A 23,120-nucleotide genomic window follows, 5' to 3' on the forward strand; every position below is an offset into this window, starting at 1 on the left:
GACTCACGGTTCTTGGCCATCTCAGTCTAGGATGCAGTTACCCCACCAGCTTCTTCCGCCCTGACCTGAGAAGCAGCAGTTAAAGGGTGTTCAGCCTGCGGTTGTTTCTTCCTGATAACGTCTTCCAGGTCAACTTTCAGTTTTTCCACTTCATTTAAACTCGCGATAGTCATCTTCAGGTTCTTTTCAAGCGTCCGCCCCCCTTTTTCGAGATCTGTCCTCCATTTCTTCACCTCCTCGGGAGTGTAGTCAAACTCCCCTCCCTGGGCTCTCGGTTTTCTGTTGACCTTAGTCAGAACACTTCCTTGATCTTCCCCAACTTGTACATCTTCCAATCTTTTCTGGATTGACGTCTTGAGTTTCTGCTGATCCCTTCGAAGGGAAGGGAAACACAGAAACATAGAGACATAGAAAATAGGTGCAGGAGTAGGCCATTCGGCCCTTTGAGCCTGCACCGCCATTCAGTATGATCATGGCTGATCATTCAGCTCAGAACCCTGTACCAGCCTTCCCTCCATACCCACTGATCCCTGTAGCCACAAGGGCCATATCTAACTCCCTCTTAAATATAGCCAATGAACTGGCCTCAACTGTTTCCTGTGGCAGAGAATTCCACAGATTCACCACTCTCTGTGTGAAGAAGTTTTCCCTCATCTCGGTCCTAAAAGGCTTCCCCTCTATCCTCAAACGGTGACACCTCGTTCTGAACTTCCCCAACATCAGGAACAATCTTCCTGCATCTAGCCTGTCCAATCCCTTTAGGATTTTATACGTTTCAATCAGATCCCCCCTCAATCTTCTAAATTCCAACGAGTATAAGCCTAGTTCATCCAGTCTTTCTTCATATGAAAGTCCTGCCATCCCAGGAATCAATCTGGTGAACCTTCTTTGTACTCCCTCTATGGCAAGGATGTCTTTCCTCAGATTAGGGGACCAAAACTGCACACAATACTCCAGGTGTGGTCTCACCAAGGCCTTGTACAACTGCAGGAGTACCTCCCTGCTCCTGTACTCGAATTCTCTTGCTATAAATGCCAGCATACCATTCGCCTTTTTCACCGCCTGCTGTACCTGCATGCCCACTTTCAATGACTGGTGTATAATGACACCCAGGTCTCGTTGCACCCCCCCTTTTCCTAATCGGCCACCATTCAGATAATAATCTGTTTTCCTATTTTTGCCACCAAAGTGGATAACTTCACATTTATCCACATTAAATTGCATCTGCCATGAATTTGCCCACTCACCTGACCTATCCAAGTCACCCTGCATCCTCTTAGCATCCTCCTCACAGCTAACACTGCCACCCAGCTTCGTGTCATCCGCAAACTTGGAGATGCTGCATTTAATTCCCTCATCCAAGTCATTAATATATATTGTAAACAACTGGGGTCCCAGCACTGAACCTTGCGGTACCCCACTAGTCACTGCCTGCCATTCTGAAAAGGTCCTGTTTATTCCCACTCTTTGCTTCCTGTCTGCCAACCAATTCTCTATCCACATCAATACCTTACCCCCAATACCGTGTGCTTTAAGTTTGCACACTAATCTCCTGTGTGGGACCTTGTCAAAAGTCTTTTGAAAATCCAAATATACCACATCCACTGGTTCTCCCCTATCCACTCTACTAGTTACATCCTCAAAAAATTCTATGAGATTCGTCAGACATGATTTTCCTTTCACAAATCCATGCTGACTTTGTCCGATGATTTCACCGCTTTCCAAATGTGCTGTTATCACATCTTTGATAACTGACTCCAGCAGTTTCACCACCACTGATGTTAGGCTAACCGGTCTATAATTCCTTGGTTTCTCTCTCCCTCCTTTTTTAAAAAGTGGGGTTACATTAGCCACCCTCCAATCCTCAGGAACTAGTCCAGAATCTAAAGATTTTTGAAAAATTATCACGAATGCATCCACTATTTCTTGTGCTACTTCCTTAAGCACTCTGGGATGCAGACCATCTGGCCCTGGGGATTTATCTGCCTTTAATCCCTTCAATTTACCTAACACTACTTCCCTACTAACATGTATTTCGCTCAGTTCCTCCATCTCACTGGACCCTCTGTCCCTTACTATTTCCGGAAGATTATTTATGTCCTCCTTAGTGAAGACAGAACCAAAGTAATTATTCAATTGGTCTGCCATGTCCTTGCTCCCCATAATCAATTCACCTGTTTCTGTCTGTAGGGGACCTACGTTTGCCTTAACCAAACTTTTTCTTTTCACATATCTATAAAAGCTTTTACAGTCCGTTTTTATGTTCCCTGCCAGTGTTCTCTCATAATCTTTTTTCCCCTTCCTAATTAAGCCCTTTGTCCTCCTCTGCTGAACTCTGAATTTCTCCCAGTCCTCAGGTGAGCCACTTTCTCTGGCTAATTTGTATGCTTCTTCTTTGGAATTGATACTATCCCTAATTTCTCTCGTCAGCCACGGGTGCACTACCTTCCTTGATTTATTCTTTTGCGAAACTGGGGATGAACAATTGTTGTAGTTCATCCATGCGATCTTTAAATGCTTGCCATTGCATATCCACCGTCAACCCTTTAAGTGTCATTTGCCAGTCTATCTTAGCTAATTCACGTCTCATACCTTCAAAGTTACCCTTCTTTAAGTTCAGAACCTTTGTTTCTGAATTAACTATGTCACTCTCCATCTTAATGAAGAATTCCACCATATTATGGTCACTCTTACCCAAGGGGCCTCTCACGACAAGATTGCTAATTAACCCTTCCTCATTGCTCAATACAGTCTAGAATAGCCTGCTCTCTAGTTGGTTCCTCGACATGTTGGTTCAAAAAACCATCCCGCATACATTCCAAGAAATCCTCTTCCTCAGCACCCTTACCAATTTGGCTCACCCAATCTACATGTTTCTATGATTATTCCTTGGAACTTAGAAGATTAATGGGAGATTTGATAGAGGTATACAAAATTATGGGGGGCATAGATAGGGTAAATGCAAGCAGGCATTTTCCACTGAGTTTGGGTGGGACTATGACTAGAGGTCATACGTTAAGAGTGAAAGATGAAAAGTTTAAAGGGAACATGAGGGGAAACATCTTTACTCAGAGGGTCGTGAGACTGTGGAATGAACTGCCAGTGCAAGTGATGTATACAAGCTCAATTTCAACATTTAAGAGAAATTTAGAGAGGTACATGGATGATAGGGGAATAGATGGCTATGGTCCTGGTGCAGGTTGATGGGAGTTAGCAGTTCACATGGTTTGGCATGGACTAGATGAGCTGAAGGGCCTGTTTCTGTGTGACTGACTTCTTGTGTTCCTCCAGAATTTTGCGTGAATTTCCCAGCTTTGGAAGAGTCTTCTGCGTTTGAGTATTTAATCTGGGTCTCGAACTGTTTAGTTTCTATATGCAAAGTATACCATTAGCTGGAAGTGTCTATGCTTTCTGATTATGAAGTTTGTTGAACTGGTGAGCTACAATTAGTGGCCATTTTATTAGGTACTGTACCTCCTGTATCTAATAAAGAGTCCACTGAGTGTATGTTTGTTGTCTTCTGGTGGTGTAGCCCAAACACTTCAAGGTTCGATGTGTTGTGTGTTCAGAGATCAGGGATGTTCTTCTACACACTAATGTAACACCTGGTTTTTTGAGTTACTGTCGCCTTCCTGTCAGCTTGAATCAGTCTGGCCATTCTCCTCTGACCACTCTCATCAACAGGGCATTTTCACCCACACAGTTGCCGCTCACTGGATGATTTTATGTTTTTTTTTGCACTATTCTCTGTAAACTCCAGATACTGTTGTGTCTGAAAATCCCAGGAGATCAGCAGTGTCTGAGATCCTCAAATCACCCTGTCTGGCACAAACAATCACTCCATGGTCAAAGTCACTTAGATCACATTTCTTCCCCATTCTGGTGTTTGGTCTGAAAAACAACTGAACCTCTTAGCCATGTCTGCATTCTTTTTCGACTTGTGTTGTTGCCACATGATTGGCTGATTAGACATTTGCATTAACGAGCAGGTGTACCTAATCAAGTGGCCACTGAGTGTACATCACAGGCCCAATTCACCTCTTCAGAGTAACTCAGCCTAAGCAACAGGAACAAAATATCGGAAACTACTTACCAGTTGTTTATGGAAGATTTGCTCATCTACTAGTTAGACTGGTTACCTAGACAGATAGATAGATACTTCATTGATCCCAAAGGAAGTTACAGTGTCACAGTATCATCAGTAATATTAGAAGAGAAGTAAGAAAGAATAAAAAATAAGTTACCTCAAGCAGTCTAACAGGAGGGGCTCATCACTTCCCTGGCTATAGATTGACTTATTATAGAGCCTAACGGCCGAGGGTAACAATGACCTCATATAGCGCTCTTTGGAACAGTGCAGTTGTCTTAGTCTATGTCTAAATGTGCTCCTCTGTTCAGACAAGGAGGCATGCAGAGGGTGAGAAACACTGTCCAGAATCGCCAGGATTTTCTGTTGGGTTCTTTGTTCTACCACAGCCTCCAGTGAGTCCAGTTTGACTCCTATAACAGAGCCAACCTTTCTAATCAGTTCATTGAGCCTGTTAGCATCACCTGTGTTGATGCCATTGCCCCAGCACACCACCGGATAGAAGATTGTACTGGCGACAGCAGACTTGTAGAATATGTGAAGGTATGTGAAAGTTAGCCATATAAATTGAGAGCACGAGGACAAGTCCTTTTGCTACTTTTTACTTATTGTACCAGCAGTTACAATCTGACACTGTTTGACTTGTACTGTGATGAATATCTTATTAAATGCTATAACCATGAAGGTGTTGTCCCCTAAAACCCTCACTATTTTTATAGATGCACCGTAGAAAGCATTCGTCTAGGGTGCATATTTGTAATCCAGGGAGCAGGAAGCGCAGAATCAAATATCGCTGTGATGATTGTACATTCTAGTATCAATTGTTTGGCGACAATAAAGTATGAAGTACTAAGTATGAAGGTGTTGCCTCGTTCTTGGCTTCCGAAGAACCTTAAAATGATAGAGTCATAAAAAATACAGCATAGAAACAGGTCCATTGGCCCATCTAGTCCATGCTGAACCATTTAAGTTGCCTAGTCCCACTGACCTGCTCCAGGACCATAGTCCTCCGTACCCCTACCATCCAAACTTCCCTCAAGCATTGAACTCAAGCTTGCATGCACCACTTGTGCTGCAGCATGCTCTATACTCTCACCACCCTCTGAGTGAAGAAGTTTCCCCTCATGTTCCCCTAACTTCTTTTACTCTTAACACATGACCTCTGGTTGTAGCCTCACCTGACCTCAGTGGAAAAAGGCTGATTACATTTACCCTATCTATACCTCTCATAATTTTGTATACTTCTACCAAATTTCCTCTCAATCTTCTACTTACCAAAGGTTCAATAAAAGGGTCAAAGGTTCATTTCATTGTCAAAGTATGCATGTACCATACAACTCTGATATCCTTCTCCAAGTAGCAATGGAATACAGAAAAGCCATGAGAGTTGTTGAAAAGGAAGGCCTCCCCGACATGAAAACGAAAAAGAAACAAAACTCGTAAACCCCAAAACCTTAACCCTAACACTAACCACCCCATACAAAAAAAACAACAGATCGTCCACACCCCCAAAAACCACAAACCCCCAAACCCCTCCCTTGCAGAAAAAGCAGGGATGATAGCATCGAATCCCCAGCCTCCTCCCTCGCAGTAAAAATCAGCACTAATAACATCAAAACCCCCAACACCTCTCTCACACACAACCTAACAAATCCTCCCACACAGAAAAACACCAACAAACACCAAAATCAGGCCCCAAATCCATAGCTTCTCTTCCTCTTGATTCCAAGGAATAAAGTCCTAACCTGTTTGATCTTGCCTTATAACTCAGGTCCTCCAAACCCGGCAACATCCTTGTAAATTTTCTTGGCACTCTTTCAACCTTGTTTACATCTTTTCTGTAGGTGGGTGACCAAAACAGTACACAATACACCAAATTAGGCCTCGCCATTGTCTTATACAAATTCAATAAAATGTCCCATCTCCTGTACTCAATACTTTGATTTATGAAGGCTAATGTGCCAAGGTTTTCTTTTCGATACTATCTACCTGTGACTACACTTTCAATAAATTATGGACCTGTATTCCCAGATTCCATTGTTGTACCACACTCTTCAGTGCCCTACCAGTCACTGGGTAAGACCTACTCTAGTTGGTCCTACCAAAATGCAACACCTCACACCTGCCTCCAACCTTCTGGGCAGATATAACAGTTTGGACTAGTTCGGCTGAAGGGCTCATTTACAGTTTATCTAGCATAGAGCTTGTCATGAACCAGACAGCATCTCAAAATGCTATTTTCTTTCTAAATCTTGCTTTTAAAATGTCTTTTAATTCACTGAGGAATGACAGTTCATTTAAATTTGGTTGCTACAGTTGTAATTGGTGATGTGTCACAGAATCAATTCACAAGAAGTATGCTAATACTAGTCACCCAGTTCGATTTGATTTCCCATCCCATTACAACGTTTCTGGGATCCACATAACTGGGATGTAGAGGTGGAATCCCTTAATGGAGAACTCCTGTGAGAGACTTTGTCTAACTCGGGGAGGCTGGTGCACGGGCAGCCACCACATGGTCCTTGACGGATTGGGGTCAGGGTCTAGTACACGGCGTGCAAGACGAGTGGGGTCCCTTCACTGCTACAGCCACCCTCCAGCTTCACTGCTATTATGATGTGTCATCTTCTATCTGCTCCACCACTGAGATCTTGATTGGATTGCTCTTTCTCTATGACTTCTCCCTTGACCTTCCCGCCATAGGTAAACTCCAGATGGCATCATCCTCGGGATCTCACGAGCTCACAAGCCTCTTCACCACGACAAGGTGACAATCCTCAGAGAAGGCCAAATAAAATATGGCTTAGATATCAGACAAAAGCAGTTAGGTGAACCTGAAGATGCTAGAATGAATGTAAAACCCATTTGTTGCCTTAAAGAAATACAAGTTGCTATCCTTTCTGGGCTCATCTATGTCTCCTGACCAAAAACAAGGGGGCTGCATCTTCAATAATTTCAATGATTCCAAATTCCCTGGCCCCCATCATCTTATTTTCACTATGGATGTCCAGTCCCTGTACACCTCCATCCCCCACCAGGAAGGCCTCAAAGCTCTCCATTTCTTTCTGGACACCAGACCCAACCAGTTCCCCTCCACCACCATTCTCCTCCGCCCAGGGGAACTTGTCCTCACTTTTAATAATTTCTCCTTTAGCTCCTCCCACTTCCTTCAGACAAAAGGTGTAGCCATGGGCACCCATATGGGTCCCAGCTATGCCTGCCTTTTTGTCGGCTACATGGAACAGTCTATGTTCCAAGCCTACCCAAGTGTCACTCCCCAACTTTCCCTATGCTACATCGATGATTGCATTGGTGCTGCTTCCTGTACCTATGCAGAGCTCGTCATCTTCATCAACTTTGCCTCCAACTTCCACCCTGTCCACAAATTTACCTGGTTCATTTTCGACACTTCCCTTCCCTTTCTCAATCTCTCTGTCTCTATCTCTGGAGACAGCTTATCTACTGATGTCTAATATAAACCCACAGACTCTCACAGCTACCTGGACTATAACTCTTCCCACCCTGTTACTTGTGAAAATGCCATCCCCTTCTCTCAATTCCTCCATCTGCGCTGCATCTGCTCTCAGGATGAGGCTTTTCATTTCAGAAGAAGATGTGCTCCTTTTTCAAATAAAGGGGCTTCCCTTCCCCCACCATTAATGCTGCCCTCAATTGCATCTCTTCCATTTCACGCATGTCTGCTCTCACTCCATCCCCCCGCCACCCCACCAGGGATGGGTTCCTCTTGTCCTCACCTACCTTCCCACTAGCCTTCACATCCAGCATATAATTCTCTGGAACTTCTGCCATCTCCAACTGGATCCCACCACCAAACACAACTTTCCCACCCCCCCGACTTTCTGTTTTCCACAGGGATCACTCCCTACACGACTCCCTTGTCCATTCGTCTTCCCCTCCCCGCCACTGATCTCCCTTCTGCAACTTGTCCTTGCAAGCAGAACAAATGCTACACCTGCCCCTGCACCTCCTCCCTCACTACCATTCAGGGCCCCAGACAGTCCTTCCAGGTGAGGCGACACTTCACCTGTGAGCCTGCAAGGGTCATATACTGTGTTCGGTGCTCCCAGTGTGGCGTCCGATATATCAGTGAGACCGAATGTAGATTGGGAAATTGCTTTGCCAAGCACCTACACTCCATCCAGCAGAAAAAAACAGGATCTCCCAGTGGCCACCCATTTTAGTTCCACATCCCATTCCCATTCCAACATGTCAACATGTCAATCTACTGTCGTGATGAGGCCACACTCAGGTTGGAGGAACAACATCTTATATTCTGTTGGGGTAACCTCCAACCTGCTGACATGAACATCAATTTCTCAAACTTCTGGTAATGCCTCCCCCTCCTCCCCCCCTTCACCATTCCCCATCCCCTTTTCCCTCTCTCAACTAATCTCCTTACCTGCCCATCGCTTTGCTCTGGTGCTCCTCCGCCCCCTTTTCTTTCTTCCATGGCTTTCTGTCCTCTCCTATTAATTCCCCCTTCTCCAGTCCTGTATCTCTTTCACCAATTAGCTTCCCAGCTCTTTACTTCATCCCTCCCCTCCCAGTTTCACCTATCACCTTGTGTTTCTCCCTCCCCTCCACCCACCTTTTAAATCTACTCCTCATCTTTTTTTCTCCACTCCTGCCGAAGGGTCTCAGCCGAAACATCAACTATACTCTTTTCCATAGATGCTGCCTGGCCTGCTGAGTTCCTCCAGCATTTTATGTGTATTGCTTTGGATTTCCAGCATCTGCAGACTTTCTCTTGTTTGCATCTTCACCAGCCGAGTGGAATGGCCGAGTGGAATCAGGTTCATCAATTTTTGGGCAAACTAGACGACAGGCTTTTCTGTGAATGTTCACATTCTTGACAGTGAATGCAAATAAATGTAAACAGATGGAACCAAATGCCGATGAGGAGATTTATTACGTAATGGCTGCTCCATTATTATTTCTGTCCACATGGAACAAAAGACAATAAAGGGACTTGTGTGACTCTGGAGCTTAGCACTCCACACTGGAGTGGCAGAATAATGTACTCCATGTCCAAAATCTGGTATCAAAATTGTACTACTCAAAGTTCAAATAAACTTATTATCGACGTACGTAAATGTCACCATATACCACCTTGAGATTCATTTTCTTGCAGGCATTTGCAGGAGAATCAAGAAATACAGTATAATTTATGAAAATCTATACATAACAAAGACTGACAAACAGCTAATGAGCAAAAGAGGACAAATCAAGTAATAAATTTTAAAAGGTAAATAAATACTACTGAGAACATGAGTTGTAGAATCTTTGAAAGTGAGTCTGTAGGTTGTGGAATCAGTTCAGTGCTAGGGTGAGGGTAGTTATTCACACTGGTCCAGGAGCCTGATGGTTGTTGGGTAATAATTGTTCCTGAACCTGATGATGTGGGACCTAACTTTCCTCTACCTCCTTTCTGATGGTAGTCGTGAGAAGACAGTATGGCCTGGATGACAGGGGTCCTCGATGATAGATGCTGCTTTGCTGTGGCAGCATTTCTCATAAATGTGCTCAATGTGGTACTGGCCAGGGATGGTGTTCGAGACAAGAGGGAAAGACTTTCTTTGGTGACAGTATCACAGACAAGGAAAAGGATTCACATGGCTGCTATTTTTAACCAAATCAGAAACACATTCTGTGCAATGGGTACATAGAACATTTTATGATCTTGTGGCAAATCAAATAAAAATCATTTCTGTGGAATCTAGGGCTGGAATCCAATCAAAGGCTTTCTACTATTTGTTGTGGATACAAAGCTGAGTGGTGGCTGGTAAGTGAACCAGATTTTTATGCTTCAGTTGCCAACATGAATTGTTTACTCAGTAAAAGCCCACTCAAGGAAAGAAAGTATAGATTTCAACATCCTGGCTGTCATCACCTCACCTTGACAAGCACATGAAAATAAACTATTTCCACCAAACTGGTTCAGTCCCAAAGGCTGCCTTTCTATTTTGATCCATATTGTCTATTTTTTTATTTCAATGTTTTCTATTGACGCTTGCGAGGCTCAGCGTGGCATTATAATCCAAAACAAAAAAAAATTTGTCCTGTGATCAGTAAACGTGATTGGACAGCTGCATGGATAGGGAGATAGGGAGATAGTGGGCCAAGTACAGGCAAATGGGGTTAGTGCAGGTAGGCATCGTGGTAAGCATGAACAAGTTGTGCTGAAGGGCTGGTTTCCATGCTGTATAACTCTGTGAATTCAATGAACCTAAAATGGCCCATGAACCCATGAACACTACCTCATTATTCCTCTTTTGCAATATTTATTTATCTTCTTGTAATTTATAGTAACGTTCTATGTCATGTATTGTACCTGCTTCCAGAAAACAACAAATTTCAGTATATGTCAGTAAAGCTAAAAATGATTCTGATTCTGATTCTGATCAATGTACCTGTTCAATTTCATGCTAAAAAGTTAACTGGTAAAGAAGGTCCCAGAGTCTTGCTTTTTATCCAGAATGTTTTCAATCATTTATTTCTCTTTTCCAGAAACATTTTTCCACTCATGATCGGCAGGTTTCAAGAACTCACTGCCTGAATGGGTGGTGGAGATAGAAACCCTCAGTGACTGTAGAAGTTTCAGCTGGGTAACACAGCTAATAGATTCACTTTAGATCAAATGGGCTGAATAGCCTCCTCTTGATTATATATTTTTTATGATTCAAAAGAGAGGCAAATACACTCAAGTGGCCACAGCGCAAATGGTGGATGTGATTTTAATTTCAACATTTAAGAGAAATTTGGATAGGTACATGGATGGGAGGGATATGGAGGGCTATGGTCCTGGTGCAGGTCATTGGGAGTAGGCACATTAAGGGTTCGGCATGGACTAGATGGGCTAAAGGGTTTATTTCTATGCTGTAGTGTTCTATGTCTCTATGACTCAGTGGCCATTTTATTAGTTACATCTGTACACCAGCTCGTTAATTCAAATATCTTGTCAGCCAATCATGTAGCAGCAACTCAATGCATAAAAGCATGCAGACATGGTCAAGGGTTTTCGTTGTTGTTCGGTCCAAGCATCAGAATGGGGGGAAAATGTGATCTCAGTGACTTTGACTTTTGTTGTCAGACAAGGTGGTTTGAGTAACTCAAGTAGGCATGTATTACAACAGTGATGTGCACAAGAGCGTCTCTGAATGCACAACATGACAACCTTGAAGGCGATGGGCTACAGCAGCAGAAGACCACAAACATGCACTCAGTGGTCACTTTATTAGGTACAGAAGTTGTCTAAATAAAGTGCTCACTGAGTGTATTTTTATGATTCAAAAGACAGTTCAATATATGTAATTGTAACCCTCGACAGCGTAATATCACTTTCATCTCATGAAATCTATGCACTGGGATACTGACAGAGGCAGAGATTAAAAGTGGAGAATATGTACGAGTTGCCTCTGTTTTCATTTTAGCATCTGTTACTCATTACTTTTATTTTTTATTTGGAGATACAGCATGGTAATAGACCCTTTTCCCCACCCCTTCCAACGAGCCCACGCATTCATTTACACCCGTGACCAATTAGCCTACTAATCCATACGTCTTTGGAACGTGGAAGGAAACTGGAGCACCCAGAAGAAACCCATGTGGTCACGGGGAGAACTTTCAAACTCCTTGCAGACAGCAGCAGGAATTGAACCAGGGTACCTTGTGCCTTAATAGCATTGCACTAACCGCAACACTACCGTGCCATTCATACTCACAGCTGGACATGAGTGTCCCTTTAAGAGCCCAGAAACTTCCAGCACATTTCATTCTGGAACTCAAAATCCCAAGCTGATTGATTAGTGGACTTGGCTCCATTGCTGGACTTGCTCTTTTATTTAATCATTCAGGGGATGTGGACATCACTGGCAAGACCATTATTTATTGTGCATCGCCAGTTGGCCTTAGAACATAGAACATAGAATAGTACAGCACAGTACAGGCCCTACGGCCCACAATGTTGTGCCAACCCTCAAACCCTGCCTCCCATATAACCCCCCACCTTAAATTCCTCCATATACCTGTTTAGTAGTCTCCTAAACTTCACTAGTGTATCTGCCTCCACCACTGACTCAGGCAGTGCATTCCACGCACCAACCACTCTCTGAATAAAAAACCTTCCTCTAATATCCCCCTTGAACTTCCCACCCTTTACCTTAAAGCCATGTCCTCTTGTATTGAGCAGTGGTGCCCTGGAGAAGAGGCGCTGGCTAACCACTCTATCTATTCCTCTTAATATCTTGTATACCCCTATCATGTCTCCCCTCATCCTCCTTCTCTCCAAAGAGTAAAGCCCTAGCTCCCTTAATCTCTGATCATAATCCATACCCTCTAAACCAGGCGGCATCCTGGTAAATCTCCTCTGTACCCTTTCCAGTGCTTCCACATCCTTCCTATAGTGAGGCGACCAGAACTGGATACAGTACTCCAAGTGTGGCCTAACCAGAGTTTTGTAGAGCTGCATCATTACCTCGCGACTCTTAAACTCTATCCCTCAACTGATGAAAGCTAACACCCCATAAGCTTTCTTAACTACCCTACCCACCTGTTAGGCAACTTTCAGGGATCTGTGGACACGTACCCCCAGATCCCTCTGCTCCTCCACACTACCAAGTATCCTGCCATTTACTTTGTACTCTGCCTTGGAGTTTGTCCTTCCAAAGTGTACCACCTCACACTTCTCCGGGTTGAACTCCATCTGCCACTTCTCAGCCCACTTCTGCATCCTATCGATGTCTCTCTGCAATCTTTGACAATCCTCTACACTATCTATAATGCTACCAACCTTTGTGTCATCTGCAAACTTGCCAACCCACCCTTCTACCCCCACATCCAGGTCGTTAATAAAAATCACGAAAAGTAGAGGTCCCAGAACAGATCCTTGTGGGACACCACAAGTCACAGCCCTCCAATCCGAGTGTACTCCCTCCACCACGACCCTCTGCCTTCTGCAGGCAAGCCAATTCTGAATCCACCTGGCCAAACTTCCCTGGATCCCTTGAAATAGGAAGCAGTGAAGAGTCAACTGCATTGAAGGGTCTGCAGTTACAGATGGACTAGATAGATTGAGTAAGGAAGGCGAATTTCTTTTCTTAAAGCTATTAGTGAAACAGATGATTTTTATCATAATTCAGCACTTTTGTTTTTAACATTTACTGAAGTTTTCTTATTTTAAAAGAGCAAATACAGTATCATTTAATGTTAATCACACAGTGCCAGTGCAATGTAGAGTACAGCACAGGAACAGGCCCTTCGGCCCACAATGTCTGTACTGAACACACATTCAGGTGCCATGCCATTCGATGTGGGCGATCATGTCTCTCCATTCATCATGGTCCCTGAACCTCCCATTGTAGTTGTTGCCTCCCCTGTTTCCAACCATGATGTTACTCCATCTTTCATTTTCATTCTCTGTCTGCCTCTGCTTCTCTTTCCTTCCAGCTTTCCAGTTGTAACTAAATGTTCTAATGTCTCTCTTCGCATGATGTGTCCAAAGAATTTTGATTGCTGTTTTCTGATTTTTTTAAGTAAACGTTAAAACGTTTTGTTTTCATTCTCTGTAGAACTTCTTCGTTGGTTATCCTGTCCGTATATGATATGCATAGCATTCTTCTGAGGAACCACATCCCTGCTGCATTGATTCTTTTTTCCATTGCATTGTGATGGTCCATGACTCGCAGCCATACATCAATATAGGAAGAATGTAGCAGCTGAGAGTTCTAAGGCGGATGTCAGTTGCTATCTTCTTGTTCGTTGAAATGTTTCTCATTTCTGTAAATGCTGTTCTTGCCATTGCTATTCTTGCTTTTATGTCTGTTTCACATTTGCCATCAGATGTTACCCATGATCCAAGGTACTTGAAGTTGTGAACTTGTTTCAGGATTTCATTTCCCAATACGATCCTACAGTTTGGAATATCAGGTTTCTTTGATATTACCATTACTTCAGTTTTTTTTTTTGTTTAAGGTTAGGCCAAGTCTTTCGTTCTCTGTGTTGATGGTAGATACTAGTTCCTGTAAATTTACTTCACTGTTTGCTATCAGTACTGTATCATCCGCATAGCGGAGGTTGTTGATATTGTATCCTCCTATACTTATTCCAGGTAGGTCTTGTATGGTTCTCATGATATTTTCACTGTACAGGGAGAACAGGTCTGGTGAAAGAACACAACCCTGTCTGACTCCTTGCTTTATTGGCTGATATTCACCAAACTCGGTGTCTTTCCGTATGGTTGCACTTTGTTGCCAGTAGAGATTCCTGATTATTCTTAGATCTTTTCCGTCGATATTAGTATCTTTAAGCATTTTCATGATGTACTGAACACCACGCCAAATTAAACTATTTCTCTTTTGCCTGCACATAATCAGTATCCCTCCATAGTTTCTGGGCATTAGCATCTCAGAGGATCTATCATATTGAAGCAATTATCATCTATCATATTGAGGCCCAACATACTGAAGCAATCATGATGAAGGCACACCAGTGGCTCTACTTCATTAGGAGTTTGAGGAGATTTAGTATGTCACCAAAATCTATAGCAGATTTCTGTAGATGTTCCATGGAGTGCATTCCGCCTGGTTGCATCAATACTTGGTATGGAGGTTCCAATGCACAGGATCGATGAAAGCCCAACGCCGGCCCCCTAGGCTGAGTCGTCGTAGTAGTAGTAGATGAAAGCTGCGGAGGGATATAGACTCACGCAGCAACATCATGGGCACAAGCCTCCACACCATCGAGTACATCTTCAAAAGGTGACACCTCAAGAAGGCGGCATCCATCATGAAGGGCTGCCAACATTCGGGACGTGCCCTCTTCTCATTACTGCCACCAGGGAGGAGGTGCGAGAGTCTGATAACACACACTCAACACCTGAAGAACAGTTTCTTCCCCTTGACCATCGGATTTCTGAATGGTCCATGAGCCCGTGAACACTACCTCACTATTCCTCTTTTTGAACTATTTATTTATTTTATTTTATATTGTAACTTATAGCAACTTTTAATGTACTCCTGCCACAAAACAACAAATTATACAACATGTGACAGTGATACTAAACCTGAATAGGGCCAGAGCCATCAAATGCTCTTTTAACTTTCCCCTCTCACCATAAATTAATGTCCCCAATACTTGACAATTCTACTCTGGGAAAGTATTCTGACTACCGAGCTTAGTGGTTCCCAGCCATTTTTGGGTTACCAACCCCTTGGTTCCCACACCATATCCCCTCTCCCTTTACTACCATTACACGAAAGCTAGAAAGAATTTTGATTTATGATGCACTGTAAAATAAAATAGGAACGGCAAATTCAAAGCAGTGACAAATAATGGCAAAAATTACTCATATCTATTTAAAGCTACAAATAAAATTATTTCGTTAATTACAGTAAAAACAATTTTCATCAACAAATTTAGAGCATACATTAGTAGTTCAACTATTCACTCGTTCATTGCTTTTTCACCCTTCAATGAGATGGCTGGGCTTGGTGCAGTGAGATCAGCTTCTCAACGTCAGGCTGACTGTCACTCAGAAGGAGTCTCAGGTCTCCACATTCAGTAATTTGATTTGAAAGAGGTTGGACGACTGCACTAAATCCACGCTCCACTAAAGATGATGTTGAAAAGGCAATAAAGAACATCTTGACCTTTTGTTCTACAGTGCAGGATAACTTTCAGAGAGTTCTGTCTACAACCAAAAGTCTTGATATGATTTTTTGAACCTCCACTTCAGCTCAAAGTCATTTTATACTGAGATCAGTTCTTCCTCCAGCCTTCCTGTTAATTCCTCATTACGAGTGTTCATGAATGGATTTATTACACAATCTGGAATTTGGATCGAGAGAAGATCCTGAAATTTCTCTGACATGCCTTTATGCAGCTGACAAATAAGCAATGCAGTGCTTAATATTCTTGAGTTGATTAGTGAATGAAACATTCAAATCTTCAAAGAATTCTATCAGTTTCAAAAAGTGCATAAGTGTCTCAGGCATTTTCCTTTTGAGAGCCATCTGACTTCTGTGTGCAACTGCAATCACTAAAACTATGCATCGTTCTCAATTCAAAGCTCTCAAAGTAGTTGAAAATTGAGATCATGATTTTATGTACTGCTGTGATAAAAATATTTAATGATCTTGTGTAGCCAATCACTTATGTTATTTTTTTTGAAACAAGATGTTGCCTGTGAATTACACAATTAATGGTACATATGTCTGACAGAGTGATCAGCAGCACTGGGCCTCCACAGGGGACTGTCTTGTCTCCCTTTCTCTTCACCATTTACACCTCGGACTTCAACTACTGCATAGAGTCTTGTCATCTTCAGAAGTTTTCGGATGACTCTGCCATAGTTGGATGCATCAGCAAGGGAGATGAGGCTGAGTACAGGGCTACGGTAGGAAACTTTGTCACATGGTGTGAGCAGAATTATCTGCAGCTTAATGTGAAAAAGACTAAGGAGCTTGTGGAAGACCCCTGTTTCCATCCAGGGGGTCAGTGTGGACATGGTGGAGGATTACAAATACCAGGGGATATGAATTGACAATAAACTGGACTGGTCAAAGAACAATGAGGCTGTCTACAAGAAGGGTCAGAGCCGTCTCTATTTCCTGAGGAGACTGAGGTCCTTTAACATCTGCCGGACGATGCTGAGGATGTTCTACGAGTCTGTGGTGGCCAGTGCTATCATGTTTGCTGTTGTGTGCTGGGGCAGCAGGCTGAGGGTAGCAGACATCAACAGAATCAACAAACTCATTCGTAAGGCCAGTGATGTTGTGGGGATGGAACTGGACTCTCTCACGGTGGTGTCTGAAAAGAGGATGCTGTCTAAGTTGCATGCCATCGTGGACAATGTCTCCCATCCACTACATAATGTACTGGGTGGGCACAGTAGTACATTCAGCCAGAGACTCATTCCTCCGAGATGCAGCACAGAGCATCATAGGAAGTCATTCCTGCCTGTGGCCATCAAACTTTACAACTCCTTCCTTGGAGGGTCAGACACCCTGAGTCAATAGGCTGGTCCTGGACTTATTTCATAATTTACTGGCATAATTTACATATTACTATTTAACTATTTATGGTTCTATTACTATTTATTATTTATGGAGCAACTGTAACGAAAACCAATTTCCCCTGGGATTAATAAAGTATGACTATGACTATGTTAAGTTCAGCTTTTTTCAAGAAAATAATAAACCCATGGTGGCGTCCCATCACCAACAGTGCCTCATCTGTTGTACAACCAAGAATGTTGGTGAGCGGAATATCTTTCTACTTGAAAAATTACCACCCTTCATATCTGTTTTCAATCCCCTTGCAAATAACAACTGTTGAAACATGTCTTCATTGTTTATGAAGTGAATGTAACTAATGAGCAAAGATTTGTTGCCTGGAAAAGTTGACTCATAAGTATGTTGCATTGTGAGTCTGCCGCATTCTCATACATTTCATCTATTTGTCTTTGAACAGAGCTGTCGCTGAGTGGATCATTTTAATTTTTTGGTCTGCTGTTTATGTAAAACAGCACTCAGACCTCCCTTACTCCCAGCAGAATTAGTTCTACTCCAATTGTATGGGGCTTTCCAGATTTATTAATGAGCAATGAAATGTACGAAGCATGCAAAGCCATCACTGTATTGTTGTGAAGTGCTGGGAAACATGTTTTGAAGTGTTTTTCGTTTCTGAAGGTTTTCATGAAGTGACTGAAAATAAGACAAGTTCTTATTTGCTTTATTAGAGTGGGTTATCTTCAAATGTTCAAGGAGCCTGGACTATTTCGTTGCTTCATTTGAAAAAACACAACAGACACATTGGCTGCTATTTGTTGCTTGGTGCTGGTATAATCCATATTTCAGATACTCCACGCTATACTGTCTGCACTTCTTTTTTATTTGGTCTCCTTCTGCCATTTTCATTATGGATTCATGACCACAGTAAAACTATTGTTTAATTCCAAGCTCAAGCACTGCGATCAATAAAGAGGAAAGTTATAATGTCATCATAGCTCAGGCATAAATTGACTCTCTTGCTGAAGGTACACAAAGTGGGGCAGCGATACCTCAATTGGCCCGTGGGCTAGAGAAATGTGGTCAAGGCCATTCAAAAACAGATTCTGAACTTTACCCAGTTGAATAGCATACCCTAATTCACAGGAATGATGTCACTACATGATTAGAGTATGGGAATCATACTAGCTAACACTGTACTACAGTGTGTTGGTGCGTGGCCAACTGGTTAAGGCATTGGACTAGTGATCTGAAGGTCACGAGTTCGAGCCTCAGCTGATGCAGCGTGTTGTGTCCTTGAGCAAGGCACTTAACCACACATTGCTCCTGCAAGTTTATAGTCCAGCGGCGGCGGTTGGTGCAGTATGGACAAGACAAGACAGCTGTGACAGGCCCAGAAATAACACAATTTCTTCTGTCCAGATTATTGGAATCTGGAGCAATGCACAAGACACTGGAGAAACTCAGAGTCAGACAGCATCTGTAGAGGGAAATAGACAGTCAACATTTCAGCTCACAGTCCTTCATTTGTTCAGACAAAAGGTCTCAACCCACAACATTGACTGACCTTTTCCCTCCACCGATGTTGCCTGGCCCACTGAGTTTCTCCATCATCTGGTTTGTTGCTATGAGCTGCTCTTTGGTGAAGAAGACTAGCAAAGGGATTAAAAGAAGAACTGATGGGCATGTGAGAGAGAATAAGCTACAGTGCTGCAAGAAAGGGAATGGGGCTGATGGGACTGCTCTGTCCTGATGAAGGGTCTCGGCCCAAAACATCAACTGAAACTCTTGACTGTGTCTGCATGCTTTTATATATTGAGTTTCTGCTACGTGATTGGCCGATTAGATATTTGCATTAATGAGAAGGTGTACAAGTGTATCTAATAAAGTGGCCACTGAGTGTATATATAAACACATTCAGTAAGTTCCAATAATGTAACTAAGCAAGGATACAATTACTTTCCTTTTTGAGTTTTCTTAGTAGACTTAAGACTATTTATCTTGTAATGATACAGCCAGGTGGATGTTAATGAATTGAACTGGACATTGGAATAGAAGAATTAAGAGACTAGAATGGTGGAGCAGGCTTGAGAAGTCTGATTGTCCAAAACTGCTCCTGTTTCCTCAGTTCTTAGTTTCTTTTGTCTCTTGCCAGCTTACATAGTCCTAATGATACATAATGTTCATCAATTTTTAAAGCAGAGCTGAGAATTCTGACAGGTGGGGGTGGGGGTAATGGTAGAACTCAAGCAGAAGAGCATTTGACTGCAGATGAACAGCTTCCTGGTTCATCTTTAAATTACACGGGGGCATCTGGATTTAATCCAGGAGTCAAGACCTAAAGCCAAAGCTGTAGGTTTTCCCAGGAAAAGATGAAAAATAAGATGGAAAGGGTATAGAGAAAATTTGGAGGATGTTGCCAGTTCTTGAGGGCCTGAGTTACAGGGAAAGGTTGACTCGGTTAGGACTTTATTTCCTGGAAAATAGAATAATAAGGGGAGATTTGGTGGTATCCAAAATTATGAGGGGATATGGTAAATGGAAGCAGGATATTTATACTTGCTTTGGGTAAGACTCAAACTAGTGGTCATGAGTTAAGTGTGAAAGGTGAAATATTTAAGGGGAGCATGAGAAAGATCTTCACTCAGAGGGTGAAGAGAGGGTGGAACGAGCTGCCAGTGAAAGTAATGGATGTGGGTTTAATTTCAACATTTAAGAGAAGTTAGGATAAGTACATGGAAGGGAGGGTATGAAAAGCTATGGTCTAGGCGTGTGTCAATGGAACCAGGCAGAATAACAGTTCGGCATGGACTAAATAGGCCGAGGGCCATTTTCTGTGCTGTAGTGCTCTCCAACCCTAATTCTGACTCCTGTGTTGTGCCACGATTGTGATCGTGGTCAGTGTCCATGAGTCTTTGTGACAATGCACACCACTGGCCCATTCTTCATGAACATTGCTTAGCTGATATTGTTCCATTCAGGGGGTGCGTGACCATAAGACTGTAAGACATAGGAGCAGAATTAGGCCATTCGGCCCATTGGGTCCACTCTGCCATTCCATCCTGGATGATTTATTATCTCTGTCAACCCTGTTTTCCTGCCTTCTCCCCATAACCTTTGACACCTTTATTAATCAGGAAAATATCAACCTTTGCTTTAAATATATGCAATGATTTGGCCTCTACATCCACATGTGGCAATGAATTCCACAGCTTTTCCACTTTCTGGCTAAAGAAATTCCTTCTCATCTCCATTCTAAATGGACATCCTTCTATTCTGAGGCTGTGTCCTCTGGTCCTAGACTCCCCCACTATAGGAAACATCCTCTCCACATCCCCACTATCTAAGCTGTTCAATATTTAATAGGTTTCAATGAAACTCCCCCTTATTCTCCAGCAAGTACAGGCCCAGCAGCATCAAATGACCTATATACATTAACTCAGGATCATCCTCCTGAACCAATCCAATTCCAGCACATTCTCTCTTAAATAGGGGGCCCAAAACTGCTCTCCAAGTGTGGTCTGACTAATTCCTTACAAAACTTCAGCATTACATCCTTGCTTTAAGATTCTAGTCCTTAAGTTTCCCACTATTTTTGCTATATTAGAGGCACATACTAGGAAGTAAAATTCAAAAAGAAAACTGCAGACATTAAAAATAGGAAATAAAATCAGAAAATGGTGGATCCAGTAGTCAGGCTGGATCTGTGGAAAGAGAAACTGAGATTGAAGACACATCTTCAGGACTGGGAATGTCACAAACTTGTTAAGCTGCAGAGAGAATCGGGAATGGTGATGTCTTTCTCTGGTTTTACCCCCATCAGAAACATTCCTCGTTTCCAACCTTCTCTGCAGTTTAACAAGTGGGGATTGTCCCTGATTCAAATTCACATTTATTTATCACCTGCACATCTATCCCATCTTTAGAACTTTATATTAGTTACTGTTTTTCCCCCAAAATCTCTCATGCCTCTGTTAAATCTTTAGCCTTCTTCACTGCTCTTTTGAAAACAAGCCGGAGTCCTACAGTAGATAGTGGGGTGCTATGGCAGCATAGCAGTTAGTGCAATGCGCTTACAACTCAGGGCTTTGAAATTCGATCCTGCCATCCCCTTTAAGGAGACTCTGTACTATGGAATCTGGGTCCTCTGGTTTCCTCCAAAGTTGTACCGAGTAGGTTAGTTGTTTTTTATAAATTTAGGGTAAAATTGGGTTTGTTGGGTGTTGTTGGGAGGTGCGGATTGAAGGGGATATTCTGTACAGTACTGTATGTCTAAATAAATAAATAAAATAAACATTCAAGAAGTGATGAGACAAAGACTGACAAGTAGATTGGTTGAAGGTTGGGTTTAGAGTTCCAGCACTCTTAACATTATGCCCTTCCAACACATGGAGTGGCTGAGTCAGATGGGAAATAACCCAAAGGGTGCACTGGTGGTAATACAGTCATAGAGCACTACAGCACAGAAACAGTCTCATTGGCTCATCTAGTCTGTGCCGAACTGTTATTCTACTTAGTCCCATCAAACTGCACCTGGACTACTACCCCCAATTCCAGCCTGTCTATGTCCCTATCCAAATTTCTTTTAAATGTTGAAATCAAGCCTGTATCCACCACCACTTCTGCTGTCAGCTCATTCCACACTCTCACCACCCTCTGAATTACCCCTCATGTTCCCCTTAAGTATTTCACCTTTCACACTTAACCCATGATCTCTAGTTGTATCTTACCTAACCTCAGTGGAAAAAGCTTGTTTACATTTACCTTATCTATACTGTTCATAACTTTGTCGTCATTCATTCATTATGTGCTATGTCATATGACATGGGTGATCATAGTCTTTCCATGACCATGATTGTTCTTGGCAAATTTTTCTACAGAAGTAGTTTGCCATTGCCTTCTTCTGGGTAGTGTCTTTACAAGGCGGGTGATCGCACCCATTATCAATACTCTTCAGAGATTGTTTACTGGCATCAGTAGTCACTAAACCAAGACTTGTGATCCACCACCTGCTTCCTCCATGGCTTCACGTAACCCTGATTGGGGCTAAGCAAGTGCCACAATTGTCCAAGGGAGAACAGCAGGCTAGCAGAGGGAAGGAGCACCTTACACCTCCTTTCATAGAGACGGATCTCCACCCCGCCACCTCTGTTAAATCTCCCTTCATTCTCCTGCACTCTGGAGAACAAAGTCTTAACCTATTCAACCTTTCCCTGTAACTCAGGTCTTCTGAATTATGGTGCTTTTTTAAAAATGTTAATACTACTGAATGCAAAGACCATAAAGGTAAAGTTTTGCACTGTTTCTGTTGTTTTTTTTTAAAATATGGTCCCGCAAAGATCCCTCAAAGTTGCTGTGCAAGTTGATAGGGCAGTTAAGAAGACATCTGCTGTGTTGGCCTTCATTATTCGAGGCAGTGAGTTCAAGAGCCAGAATGATGTAATGTTGCGGCTCTATAAAACCTTGTTTAGACTACACTTGGAGTATTGTGTTCAGATCTGGTTACCTCATTATAGGAAGGATCTGGCAACTTTAGAGAGCTGCACAGGAAATTTACTAGGATGCTGCCTGGATTAGAAGGCATGTCCTGTGTGGATAGATTGAGTGAGCTAGGCTCAAATTTTGGAGTGATGGGGATGAGAGCTGACTTGATCGAGGTATACAAAATGAGACAACAATCAAATGCATAGTCAGAGACATTTCCCAGAGCAGAAATGGCTAATATGAGATGGCATAATTTTAAGGTGATTGAAGGAAAGAATAGGGTGGAATACAGAACTAGGTTTTATTACACAGAGTGGTGGGTCTGTGGAACCCTAGCCAAGCGGGGTGGTAGAAGTAGATACATTAGGGACTCTTAAGAAACTCTTAAATAGACACATGGGTGATAGAAAAATGGAGAGCTATGAGGGCTATGATCATAGAGTACATTATAAGGTCAGCACAACGTTGTGGGCCACGTGGCCTGTACTGTGCCGTAGCGTTCTATGAATAAAGTATACTTTTGA

This window comes from Mobula hypostoma, chromosome X1, assembly GCF_963921235.1.
Source record: "Mobula hypostoma chromosome X1, sMobHyp1.1, whole genome shotgun sequence".
Taxonomy (NCBI): Eukaryota; Metazoa; Chordata; class Chondrichthyes; order Myliobatiformes; family Myliobatidae; genus Mobula; species Mobula hypostoma.